Genomic DNA, 12,142 nt, shown 5'->3' with positions numbered 1-12,142 from the left:
CCTTAGGAAGGTCCCCAATATCAGTGGCAGAGCAAACTGAAACGCGCATCTCGGCCGGAACAGAAGAAAACTTCCACACAAGCAATACTGCAACAGGGAGACGGGGCCAGGGCTTCAAAGGGAAGTCTGCATGCAGGAACGGAGGAGGAATCAAAGCCAAGTCGTGGCTTATAAAGTGAGAAATCAGGTAGTGCGTGAAAGGACATTTTTCTAACATGGTACACTCCCCTCCAGAGCCTGACACACAGCGAGTGCTTCAGAAAGGTCTGCTGAACTCAAGGGAAGCTTCTGCCAGCAACTTTCCCAGAAATGGAATGACAACGAGAAGCTGGCTGATGGCAGAAACCGGGACAGGTCGCTCATACTGCGGGAGCCGAATACCTGCAGTTGGTCAAACAGAGACGATGGAAATAGCAGCATCTACCTTTTACCGCCCGCCTGCTACGGAGCGTCCCGGTGGAGCCGGAGCCCTTTCGGCTGCGAGCACAACACAAAGCCAGCGCGGGAGGCGGGCGGCGGGCGGCGGGCGGCGGGCGAGCGCGTTCCTGCCCCAGGAGCCCACCGCGCAGGTAGGTCCGCTTCCGTCCGCGCGGCCCCCGCCGCACACCTCCGTATCGCTCGCAAACCCCGCGGGCGGTTTGCCGGGACGCGCAGGGGTCTGGCGCTCCGATAAGCGCTCCACACGCCCCACGTCGCTGGACCCAACAGCCTGAAGAGGCAGCCGCGGCGCGAGCCCTCTTCCGACGCGGCACAAAGAGTTCTCGGTGGCGCATCTGCACCCCGCTGGACACCTGGAGCGCGCACCCACCGCGCCGCCGGCCCGGGCCGGGAGGTCTGCGCGGCGGGGACCCCGCCCGGAGCAACTTCGCCGCGGCGCGCGGGCCGAGGGGGCCGAGGCGGCCGCGGCACCTGTTTCTAGTCCGAGCCAGAGAGGAGGAACGAGGACGCCGGGCAGGGGGCGCAGCAGGACCCGCCTCCTCCGGGAAGGCCCCGCAGGCGGGGACGCGCCTGGGGAGCCGGGCGCGCGCCCGCCGAGGCCTAGCCCACCCGCCGCCCACCGCCCCGCGGCCGCGGAGCCCGCGCGGGCCCCGCCAGGCCCGGCCCGGCCCGCCGCCTCACCTGGCTGCTGCCCCGAGCTCGTCCCCCGGCCGGCGGTCCTGGGCGGCGGCGGCGAGGGGAAGGAGGAAGGAAGAGGGAGAGGAGGAAGGGACGGAGGGAGGGAAGAGGCGGAGTGGCCGCGGAGGAGGCGGGCGCCGCCGGGCCGGGGGTCAAAGGAAGGGGGAGCCGAGAGAGACGCAGCGGCCGCCGGCGCAAACGCTGAAGAGTCGCTCGGGCGCCCGCAGCCCGGCAGGAAGTGACGGGGGAGGGGCCGGCGCACGCCCCCGGCCCCCGCCCGCCTCCATGCCCTGCCCCACCCCCCCACCCTTGGCGGAGACCACAAGTCCCGGCGGGCACTGCGCGGAGCCTGCGTTCGCAAGGCACGCGGGGAGCCACGGAGGGGCGGGTCGCGAAGCCTGCTGGGAGTTGTAGTCCCGCTAGGAGTCGCGCGCTGCTTGTGGCACCCAAAGCGCGGCCCGGACCGCGGGCCTCCCCGCCCTCCCTGACGCTTCCTGCTTCCTTCCGTCCGTCAGCCCTTTTCTCCTTTCTCAGCCACTACTTTCTCCCCGCTCCCAATCCCTCTTTCCGCCTTCTATACAGTTTGTTAAACGCCTGTTATGTGTAAGGATGGTGCTGCTCGAAGAATTGAGACTGGAGAGTAGAGACAAAAATCCCTGCCCTCGTGGAGCTTCCGTTCTAGTGGGGGAAACACGGCAAATAAAATCAGCAGCTACGTGAGACAGAAAGCGGAAGTGCCAGCTCGCTGCTGCTTTGGCCCAGCTCTAGATAACCTCGTCGTCTTTTAGCAGTTCTCTTGCCCCAGGCCGGTGGAGGGGGCGCTCCTGGAGCTCTAGGAAGACGCACGGATCGAGCGAGGTCCGGAAACAGTGAATGAGGAACTCTGCGACTCCCTAGGGCCTGTTTCTTCACTCCTAAATAAAATCGACGGCTCCGTGGCAGAGCGTGCTCGGCATGTGCAAGGCCCCGAGTTCCATCTCTTTCAATCTCTCTCAATCTATTGCTCAATCTTCCTTGCCAAATAAATGTAATTGGCTTTGTAAAATTTACAACATGAGATACTGTGGCTGAAGCCCTCCAAAAAATCTTCTGAAGGCTGCCCAAGCCTTAGAGAACGCCTCTGCGCCTGGCCTCCTTACTCTACTTGGTGTAAAATACAATGACACTGAATTTCATGACACCCAAAACAGTCACAGGTCAGTCCCTTTAGTGCCCATCCAAGACAGTACTAAGCAAATTCAGTTAAATTGAATTTCAGTCCTCTCCTGAAAGGGATTTTTTTTTTTACTTTCAAAATTTAACTTCCAAGCAGAATGGATCCCTTAACTCACCAGTAAAGATGCAGATACTCAAGGGTTTCCCTAAACCAAATTTGGGGTCATGGGCACAATCAGTCTCTTCGAAGGTGATTGTTTACATTGAGAGAAATGGGAAAATCCCTTGCTTTTCGTTTCTTAGTAGGAACGCTAAAAAATAAGAAAGGTAATTTATTGATTTAAAAAAAAATCAACTTCTGCTTGGGTTTTCATGAGCTTTGCATATTCCCGTTTCTTCTTAAACGTATTTCTAGGGCTGGGGATGTGGCTCAAGTGGTAGTGTGCTAGCCTAGCATGGTTGAGGCACTGGATTCGATTCTCAGCACCACATAAAAATAAAATAAAGATATTGTGTCCACCTTAAAAAAAAAAAAAACTAAAAAATAAATATTAAAATATATATATTTCTAGTTTATCTTGGAAGGAACACAGGATTTAGAGTAACATATTTTATAGTCACTATTTCTTATTTCCATCTTTCCAAGAAAAAGGAAAGCAGTCTGGGGTTGTAGCTCAGTGGTAGAGAACTTGCATAGCACTGTGAAGCACCAAGTTCAATCCTCAATACTACATAAAAATAAATAAGTATTGTGTCCATCTACAACTGAAAAAAAAAATGATTCCTAAATTACTTGGCAGTAATCAAGAGGTCAACTGGACCTTGGAAGAGAACTTGACTCTCAGCCTTTAGGTCCAAATAGAAAAATACAAGCCTAAGAAACCCTATTATATAATTCCTTGGTTACACAAAGCCAAAATTCAGAGTAGTTCTCAAAACGGGGAGTGTTATATCTTGAGGTTGTTATGGGAGGGACTCTTTTTTTGTTTTTGTTTTTAGTTTAAATTACTTGCTATCACTCTAACACATAATCATCTAGTTCTCTATCATCTCTGGGCTAAGGAGGCCCATGTGGCTGTGCAGAGCGTGCTGGAAAGCACTGCACCCTACAGGTGGGACGTGTCCTTTTCATTGCACCACAGTCTCTGGCCTGCCTGTGCCTCAGTGATGTTACTTTCCTGTTTCTGTTGACATTTGCATTTGCAATGCCTGCCCTTCTGTGTAAATGCACCAACCCAGGGCAGGGTTAGAACACAGAGGGCTCATTGGCCCTAGTCAGATAAACTCATGTTTTCAGAGGTCTCAGTCCATAGACTGAGGCTGCATAGCTCTTGGCCCAAAGTGAGACAGAAGGTCATGGCAGGAGGGCAGAGGAAAGCAGCAGCTCAGAACAGGGCAATTAGGAAGCATAGAGTGCTCTCCTCACCAGGGACAAATTATAAACCCCAAAGGCAAGCCCCTAGTGACCCACCACCTCCAGCTGCTCTCCACCTGCCTACAGTTACCACCCAGTAATCCATATCTGTGTATTAACTTATTGATTAGGTTAAATATTATAATCTAGTCATTTCACCTCTGAACTATCTAGAATTGTCTCACATATAAGCTTTTGGCAAACACTTCAAATCCAAACCATAACAGAGGTTCAAGGAACAAACGCCCTGAAGCATTACAGCTTTGGCAAAGCTCCGAAGGATAAGTAAGTGGTAACTAGGCAGAAAGGACCCAGAGAGTGTTTCTAGCGGGGCAAGGCACGCACGCCGCCCTGGGGAGGGACAGCATGTAGCCCGGGTTCTGGTTACTATTGCTCCAACCCAAATCACTCCCAAACTCCGTGGCTTAGAGGAATAGCGATCATTTTGCTTTCTTTCATAGGTCTAGTAAGACATGAGTCTGACCAAGGCCTCAACGTCTGCTACAGTGTGAACACTGAAGCTCATGGTGGAACTCATGGTGGAAACTCCTGGTCTGAAACTCATGATGGAACTTGACTGTCGATAGGGCAGTGTTGGGAGGCGGGGCCTAGTTCGAGGCAGTCAGGTCATGGGGTGGGGCCCTCACAAATGGATTCGTGCCTTTCTCCCATGAGCAAATTTATGCAGCTTGTGGAACTGGATTTACTGAGAGAACTATTTGGTTCAAAGCAAGTCCATCCTGGTATCCTCCCTTTTCCTCATGAGCCACTGGCCCTCCCACTTTCCACCAAGCACTGAAAAAGCACCTTCCCCACCAGAGGCTGAACAGATGCTGCTGCCTGATAATGGGCTTCCCAGACTGGGAGTGAGGGAAAATAAACCTCTTTTCTCTTTCTTTTGTTTTAGAGAGAGAGAAGACAGAGAGAATTTTTAAATATTTATTTTTCAGTTTTCGGTGGACTCAACATCTTTTTTTTTTTAATGTGGTGCTGATAATCAAAGTCAGCACCCCGCGCATGCCAGGTGAGTACATTACCACCTGAGCCACATCCCCAGCCCCTTCTCTCTCTCTTTTTTTTTTAATTTAATTTTATTTTATTGCAATACCTGACATTAAGCCCAGGCATGCTCTACTACTAAACTACATCCCAAGCCTTTGTATTTTTTTTTTTTTTGAGACAGGGTCTAGCTAAGTTGCTGAAGCTGATCTTGAACTTGCAATCCTCCTGCCTGGGTCTCTGGTGGAGCTGAAATTCTAGTCTTGTGCCTCTGCATGTGCCCAGCTCCAGCCTCCTCTGTGTAAATCACCGGGTCTCCAGTGTTTTGTTATTAGCAACCAGCAACAAACTACAACAGAGTCAACCTATCTCATCTTTCCATAGGAGTGAATTTGAGCTTCCTCACGGTATGGTGGCTTCAGTGTTGTCCAGTTGTTCACATGGCAGCTGAAAGCTTTAAGGGTAAATATTTCACCCATCAAGCAGAGCCACGTTGCTCAGGTGCTCTGACCTTGGACATCACAGAGAGCAAAATCCACTGTGCTTTGTTGACTGCACAAGAGACTCAAGCCTGCCTAGATCCAAGGGTAGAAAAACTACCTCTACCTCTGATAGGGAAGCAGCACAGATCAAGGACAGCATGTGGGCCAGGCACAATGGCATATTCCTGTAGTCTCAGCTATTTGGGAGGCTGCAGTGGGAGGATAGTTTGGGCCCAAGAGTTTGAGGTCAGCCTTGGCAGCATAGAAAGACCCAGGTTTTAAAAATACACACACCACACACACAGCCATTGTGGCTGCCATTCAGAGTAGATGGGAATGTGACTCAGAGGAGACTGGAGACCAGCAAAGGTCAGAAAGTACCTTGCGCATGGACCTTTGTTAAGATGCCCTATCTTCATGTTAAGAGAACAAGAAGGAGCTGGGGTTATGGCTCAGGGGTAGAGTGCTCGCCTCGCACATGCAAGGTCCTGGGTTCAATCCTCAGCACCACATATAAGTAAATAAAAATTAAAGGTCCATTGACAACTAAAAATATATTTTTTTAAAAAAAAAGAGCAATGAGAAGCAACCAGAGAGTTTGAAATAGGGAATGAGATTGTCTGATTGATTGACTGGGGATTGAACTCAAAGGTGTTTTACCACTGAGCCACATGCCCAGCCCTTTTAATTTTTTGAGACAGGATCTCGCTTAGGGCCTCACTTATTTGCTGAGGCTGGCTGTGAACTTGCAATCCTCCTGCCTCAGCCTCCCAAGCTGCTGGGATCACTGGTGTTCCCCACTGTGCCAGGCAAGATACTCAGATTTTAGTTTTGCAAAGATCCTCTGGCTGGTCTGGTTAGAGAAGACTGGAGAGAGGTCCCAGTGGGGCTCCATGAATTAGCTGCAACTGTCAAGCAGGTGAGAGATGACAGTGGCCTGGGTTAGGTGATGGTGGATGTGAGAGGGAAGTGGATGGTTTCAGGAGTTACTTAGCAGAATGTAGGGGACATGGATATGATGGGGGAGAGGGCAGGAGAGGTATCAGATACTGCTAGTCCTGGTTGTATTCTTTCCCCCATCTCTTTGAACCATGCTAAGCCCTTGAACCATGCTTGCAGAGTTGGGTACTTAAGAAATTAAAGTGGGTAAAAAAGAAAGAAAGTGAAGAGACCATTACCTGGAAAGTAATATCCATGTAACATACAGGAAACGTTCCTTAGGTGTGTTAGGGGATTGTTTTAAGCCATCTGACGGATGTTCCCAAGTAACGGCTACGGAATGCTGGTAGAGCAGGTTGATGAGCGGTGATGAATGGCTTTGATTGTGTGTTTAAAAGACATGGTACATTCACACTCTTAAATCTCGATATCAGAATTCAGGCAATTCTTGTAATATATAAAATGTATCCTTTAAAATACTAATTACAGGTCAGGTGTGGTGTCACACACCTATAATCCCAGCCGCTTGAGAGACTGAGGCACAAGGATTGTGGGTTCAAAGCCAGCCTCAGCAATGGGGAGGCACTAAGCAACTCAGTGAGACCCTATCTCTAAATAAAATACAAAATAGGGCTGGGGATGTGGCTCAGTGGTTGAGTGCCCCCGAATTCAATCCCTGCTACAAAAAAAAAAAATTACAAGGAGACTGGCACACGCCAGTAATTCCAACAGCTTAAGAGGCTGAGGCAGGAGGATCCCAAGTTCGGGACCAATCTCAGCAAGTTAGTGAGGCCCTAAGGACTTAGCAAGACACTATCACAAAATAAAAAATAAAAAGGGCTAGGGATGTGGCTCCGTGTCAGAGCACCTCTGGGTTTGATCCCCAGTACCAATAAACAAACAAACAAACGAATACTGATTATAAGGCATTTAAAAAAAATAATGACTGCTTGACATGCCTGTGGACAGTCAGGTGGAAGTGGCCAGCAAGCAGGCAGGTCTGGAACTCACAGGAGAGTCGGCCAGGTTTACAGACACGTAAGTCAGTGAGTTTGGGTGGTAATTGGAGCCCTGGGTGAGGATGTTACCAGATGTTAACACCTGACAGATTTGCTCTGCCCCCACCCCTGGCCTCTTAAGAGAACTTTGCACCCTTATAATTATTCAGTTACTTGCCAAGTATCACTGTTTGGGTAGGACTAGCCAGATGACTCCCAGGAGAGAAGGGACTCAGACTGTCACCATGGTGTCCCTGGCCCCTAATGTAGCACTAGGTAGACAGTAGGTGCATGATAGATTTTCATCCACTGATGAAAAACTATAGCCTCACTGATCTTTGAAAGCTCAGGGAGTCAATAATTAGAAGACACAATGGAAGACCCCATTTCAAAAGCAATGAAAAAAATACATAGGAATAAACTTAACAAGAATTGTACACAACACACATAAAGAAAAATATTAAATTCTACACAAGGACCCAAAAAGGACTTGAGAAAAGAGAAATGTAAGCTATATTCTTGGTTAGATATACTCTGACTAGTTTTAAGATATCAGTTAATATAGATATGTAAGAGATCCAGTGAAAATGCAAACAGGATTGTAAATAGATGAATTTTTTTTAATATATATATATATATATTTTTAGTTATCGGCGGGCATAACATCTTTGTTTGTATGTGGTGCTGAGGATCGAACCCAGTGCCTGACGCATGCCAGGCGAGCGTGCTACCGCTTGAGCCACATCCCCAGCCCCCTTATGGAAAAATTAATAAGAAAAACTAAAAAAAATATTATGAAAATGTCTGAGCAAATGGCAAACAATATAAAGCATTACTAATTTTTCTTTTTCTTTCGAAGTGCTGGGGATTGAACCCAGGGCCTTGTGCATGCAAGACAAGCACTCTACCAACTGAGCTATACCCCCAGCCCAGGCACTACTAATTAAAACAATTAATTGCCTGATTAGCTCCACAAGTTAGTAGAAGAGAAGTTCCTAGATAGACCATAACATATATGAATTTAATATTTCAGTAAAAGTGGTATTTCGAGGCCAGGTGTAATGGTGCCACCTGTAATCCCATGAACTCATGAGGCTGAGGGAAGAGAATTGCAAGTTCAAGGCCAGCCTCAGCAATTTAGCAAGAACCTGACTCAAAACAAAATTAAAAGGGATGGAATGCTCTGCAGTAGAGTGTCCCTAGGTTCAATTCCCAGTATAGGGGGATGGGGAGGTGTTATTTTGAATTGGTGAGGAAAAGATGGATTTCATTCACTAAATAGCTTGGGACCAAAAGGTGACCTTCAGGAAGGGGGAGGTACTAAATCCTTACATCTTTCTTGTATACCAAGAAAGATGCTGAATGAATAAAGGATTTAAATGGAAAAAAAAATAATACTATAAAAGGCCAGAAGAATCTTGGAAGAGTTCTCCCCACCCCCATCCCCACCCCACATTACTGGAGATTGAACCTAAGGGTGCTCTACCACTGAGCTACATCCAAAGCCCCTTTGGGTTTTTTTATTTTATTTTGTTTTGAGATAGGGTCTGGCTGAATTACCCAGGCTGATCTTGAATTTGTGATCCTTCTGTCTCAGCCCCCGAGTAGCTGGGATTACAGGTGTGCACCACCAAGCCTGGCAGGAAGAATTCTTTCATGACTAAAGGGGGAAGAGACTTTATAATGACAAATTTAGAACCCTTAAATAAAAATATCTATGGCTCCTGAAAATTAAAGGGAGATCAGTAGAGTAGGAGAAAGGGACCCGGGGAAGGAGAAGGGGAGGGAAAGTGGAAATCCTGGGAAAAGATATGGGTCAAATTATCATGTTATATTGTGTATATGTCCAAATAGGTAACAATGAATTTCCACCATTCTGTACAATTACAATGTGACAATATAAAATATGGAAAAAAGAAGAGATCTGTGGACATGGCTTAGATGTATACATTTGACTTCATTAAAAGAAAAATATAATCAGCAGTGAAAAAAATAAATGACCGACTGGGAAAAAAGTTTACATTTCAATCACAGAAAAGCCAAATTTTATAACATATAGATTCTATGAATAAAGAAAAGATTAACAACCCAATAGAAACATGAATGAAACATAGTAACAGATGGCTCAGGGAAAGGAATAACACATTGTTCTTAGAAACAACAATAGGAGGGTTGGGATGTACTCAGTTGGTAGAGTGCCTGCCTTGCATGCACAAAGCCCTGGGTTCAATCCTCAGCGCTGCCAAAAAGAAAAAGAAATAACAGCCTATACCTATAGAAGGTATAGGCTGGTAATCCCAGCAACTTGGGCAGCAAAGGCAGAAAGATGACAAGTTCCAGGCCAGCCTCCACAACTTAGCAAGACCCTGGGGCTCAATTCCCAGTACAGAACAACAATACTAAATGGGAGAATTCAGAGCAAGCACTTTTAGTTATTGTTCCCATGTCATTCATGAGACTATAAGATGGTACAGACTCTCAGAAAAACAGCTTGACAATTTCCTTTATTTTTTTTTAAATATATTTTTCTTTGTAGATGGATACAATACCTTTATTTTGTTTATTTCTATGTGGTGATGAGGATTGAACCCAGTGCCTCACATGTGCTAGGCAAACACTCTACCACTGAGCGCCAGCCCCAGCCCTTGACAATTTCTTGTAAAGTTAAATACAGTTGCCATACAACCCAGCAATCCGAATCCTGGGCATTTACTCAAGAGAAATGAAAACACGTTCACACTAAAACCTTATACTAATATTTGCAGTAGCTTTATTTATAGCAGCCCAAACATGGAAACAACCAAAATGTCCTCCAACAGGTGAATGGATAAACAAACGTGGTACATCTGTACAATGATCCGCTTCTCCGTTGTAATGAGGAATAGAAGCTCTGCTCATGAAACAACGTGGATGCCTCTCTAGGTAGGAAAAGAAAAACCTAGGTCAAAAGCCTATGTATTATTTGCTTTAATTTATATGACAGTCTGGGGGGCGGGGATCATAAAGACAAAACAGAGATCAAAGATTGGGAAAGGCAAATGTCATTGACTTCAGCAAGGCTACCTTGAAGAATTTTTAGGTGTTTAGGTGATTGAAATATTCCATATGCTACTAAAGTGGTAGGTCCATGATTCTGAATATTTCTGATCCTTGACAAAATAAACTTTGCTATCTGGAAGTGTGTGAAAGTCAATAAGAATGTACCAGGATCCAGGATGGAAAGAAGGCTGTGATAAATGGACCTCCCGGATGGGGGTGGGAAAATTAAGCTAACAATCAACCTGAGAAGGCAGCGTGCTGACTGGTACCGCAGCCCCAGCAAAATGGACCGCCCGATACACTCTAGTTGGTAAATTTGTTTCTAGCACAGTTGAGAAATTTAAAAGTATTGTGATCTGAATTAAAATGAAATTACAACATATCAAAAATTTGGAATGCAGCTAAAGCAATATTTTGAGGAAAAGTTGGAACATTAAATATTTATAATAGAACAGAAAGCTGGACAAGGTGGTGCATGGCTGTAATCCCATCTACTTAGGAGGCTGAGGCAGGAGGATCTCAACATGGAGTCTGGCCTGGGAAACTTAGAGAGATGTCTCAAAAAAAATTTTTTTGTTTCAAATATTAAAAAGGGAGGATGTAATTCAATGGTAGAGTACCCCGGGTTCAATCCCTACAAAAGAGGGGAGGGGAGAGGGAAAGAGAGAGAAGGGAGGGAAGGAAGAAAGGAAGGAAGGAGGAGGGAGTGAAGTTAAAAAAGAAAAGAATCTCAAATCAGTCACCTAAGTTTTCACTTTGAGAAACTAGAAAAAGATAAATTAAATCCAAAGCAAGCAAAAAGAAAGAAAAATAAAGAGCAGACATTGATGAAATTGAAAGCAGGAAAATAGAGAAAATTCATTTTTAAAAATTCTCCTTCCTTGGAGGGATGGGGAAAATCAATACAGCTGATAAGCCTCTAATCAAACTGATCAAGGGAGGAAAATTCAGAAAATTTTCCACAGATATAAATCACATTTGTTAATAATCCAGAGCACCTCTGGATTCCAGAGGTCTGGAATTATACAAAAGAAAGTGATAACAGCCAGACACAGTGGCCCACACCTGTAATCCCAGTGATTTGGGAGGCTGAGGCAGGAGGATCCCAGTTCAAAAATAGCCTCTGCAATTTAGCGAGGCTCTGAGCAACTTAGTGAGACCTTGTCACAAAATAAAAAGTAAACAGGGCTGGGGATATGGCTCATTGGTTAGGTGCCCCTGGGTTCACTTCCTGGTATTAAAAAAAAAAAAAAAGTGATAACTGTATTTGCGCTTGAAGAGAATTGAGTACCTGGGAAATGAAGTAAGAAAGTGATCTCTAATTGAGATATTGTATTAATCCATTTTCTCTTACTATAATGAAACATCTGAGGCATGCTGACTTTGGAAAAGAAAAGAGGTCTATTTAGCTCATAGTTTTGGAAACCAAAAGTCTAAATAGCATAGTGCTTGCTTGTCCTGTGGCGTGGCAAAATTATATGCTTATACTTTAAATGAAGACTTCCTAAAACAATATTGTTTTATAATTTTAAGTGTTTATATTAGTGACCTCATACCACTTGAATTCTTGTATGACTTGCTCGTTATACTCAAAACTGCATTCTGCAGGGGCTTATCTATATTTATATACAAAGCTATAATTTGTTAATTTTCACTGCTGTCATAGTATGCCATCAAATGGATATGCCATCTTGTATCTACCCAGCCTTATACTGAGGTACATTTAGATTGATGTCATTTCTTACTGTTGTAAACAATTATCAACATTCTTGCATACCTCCTCAGGCAAATGGTAGATTTTATATTCACTGTATTTTTTTTTAAACCAGGAATTAAATCCAGAGGTACTTAGCCACTAAGCCACATCCACAGCTCTTCTTATTTTTTATTTTGAGATAGAGTCTTGCTAAGTTGCTTAGGACCTCGATAAGTTGCTGAGGCTGGCTTAAACTGATGATCCTCCCACATCAGCCTCCCGAGCTGCTGGGATTACAGGCTTG

At 45.7% G+C, this 12,142-nt stretch overlaps 1 protein-coding gene across 6 annotated transcripts in view; it reads right to left on the bottom strand.

Annotated features, from left to right (window-relative positions):
• Stau1 (staufen double-stranded RNA binding protein 1) overlaps positions 1–1,339 on the bottom strand; it is a 55,222-nt gene extending 53,883 nt beyond the window's left edge. For 3 of the 6 annotated variants that reach the window (XM_058575591.1, XM_046433882.2, XM_046433880.2), the window contains exon 1: positions 1,120–1,257. The gene's annotated coding sequence lies outside the window, so the exon portion shown is untranslated. Of the gene's footprint in view, positions 1–424; positions 467–1,119 lie in introns of those variants that run through there. The other 3 variants (XM_046433886.2, XM_046433887.2, XM_046433881.2) reach the window with 3 other exon arrangements.
• Between the last annotated feature and the right edge of the window lie 10,803 nt (positions 1,340–12,142).

Source organism: Marmota monax, unplaced genomic scaffold, assembly GCF_021218885.2.
Source record: "Marmota monax isolate L192 unplaced genomic scaffold, Marmota_monax_Labrador192_F-V1.1 WCK01_AAM20220418_F8-fsc00014, whole genome shotgun sequence".
Classification (NCBI taxonomy): domain Eukaryota; kingdom Metazoa; phylum Chordata; class Mammalia; order Rodentia; family Sciuridae; genus Marmota; species Marmota monax.
The sequence above is the reverse complement of the archived record's forward strand: the minus strand, read 5'-3'. Positions and strand labels throughout refer to the sequence as shown.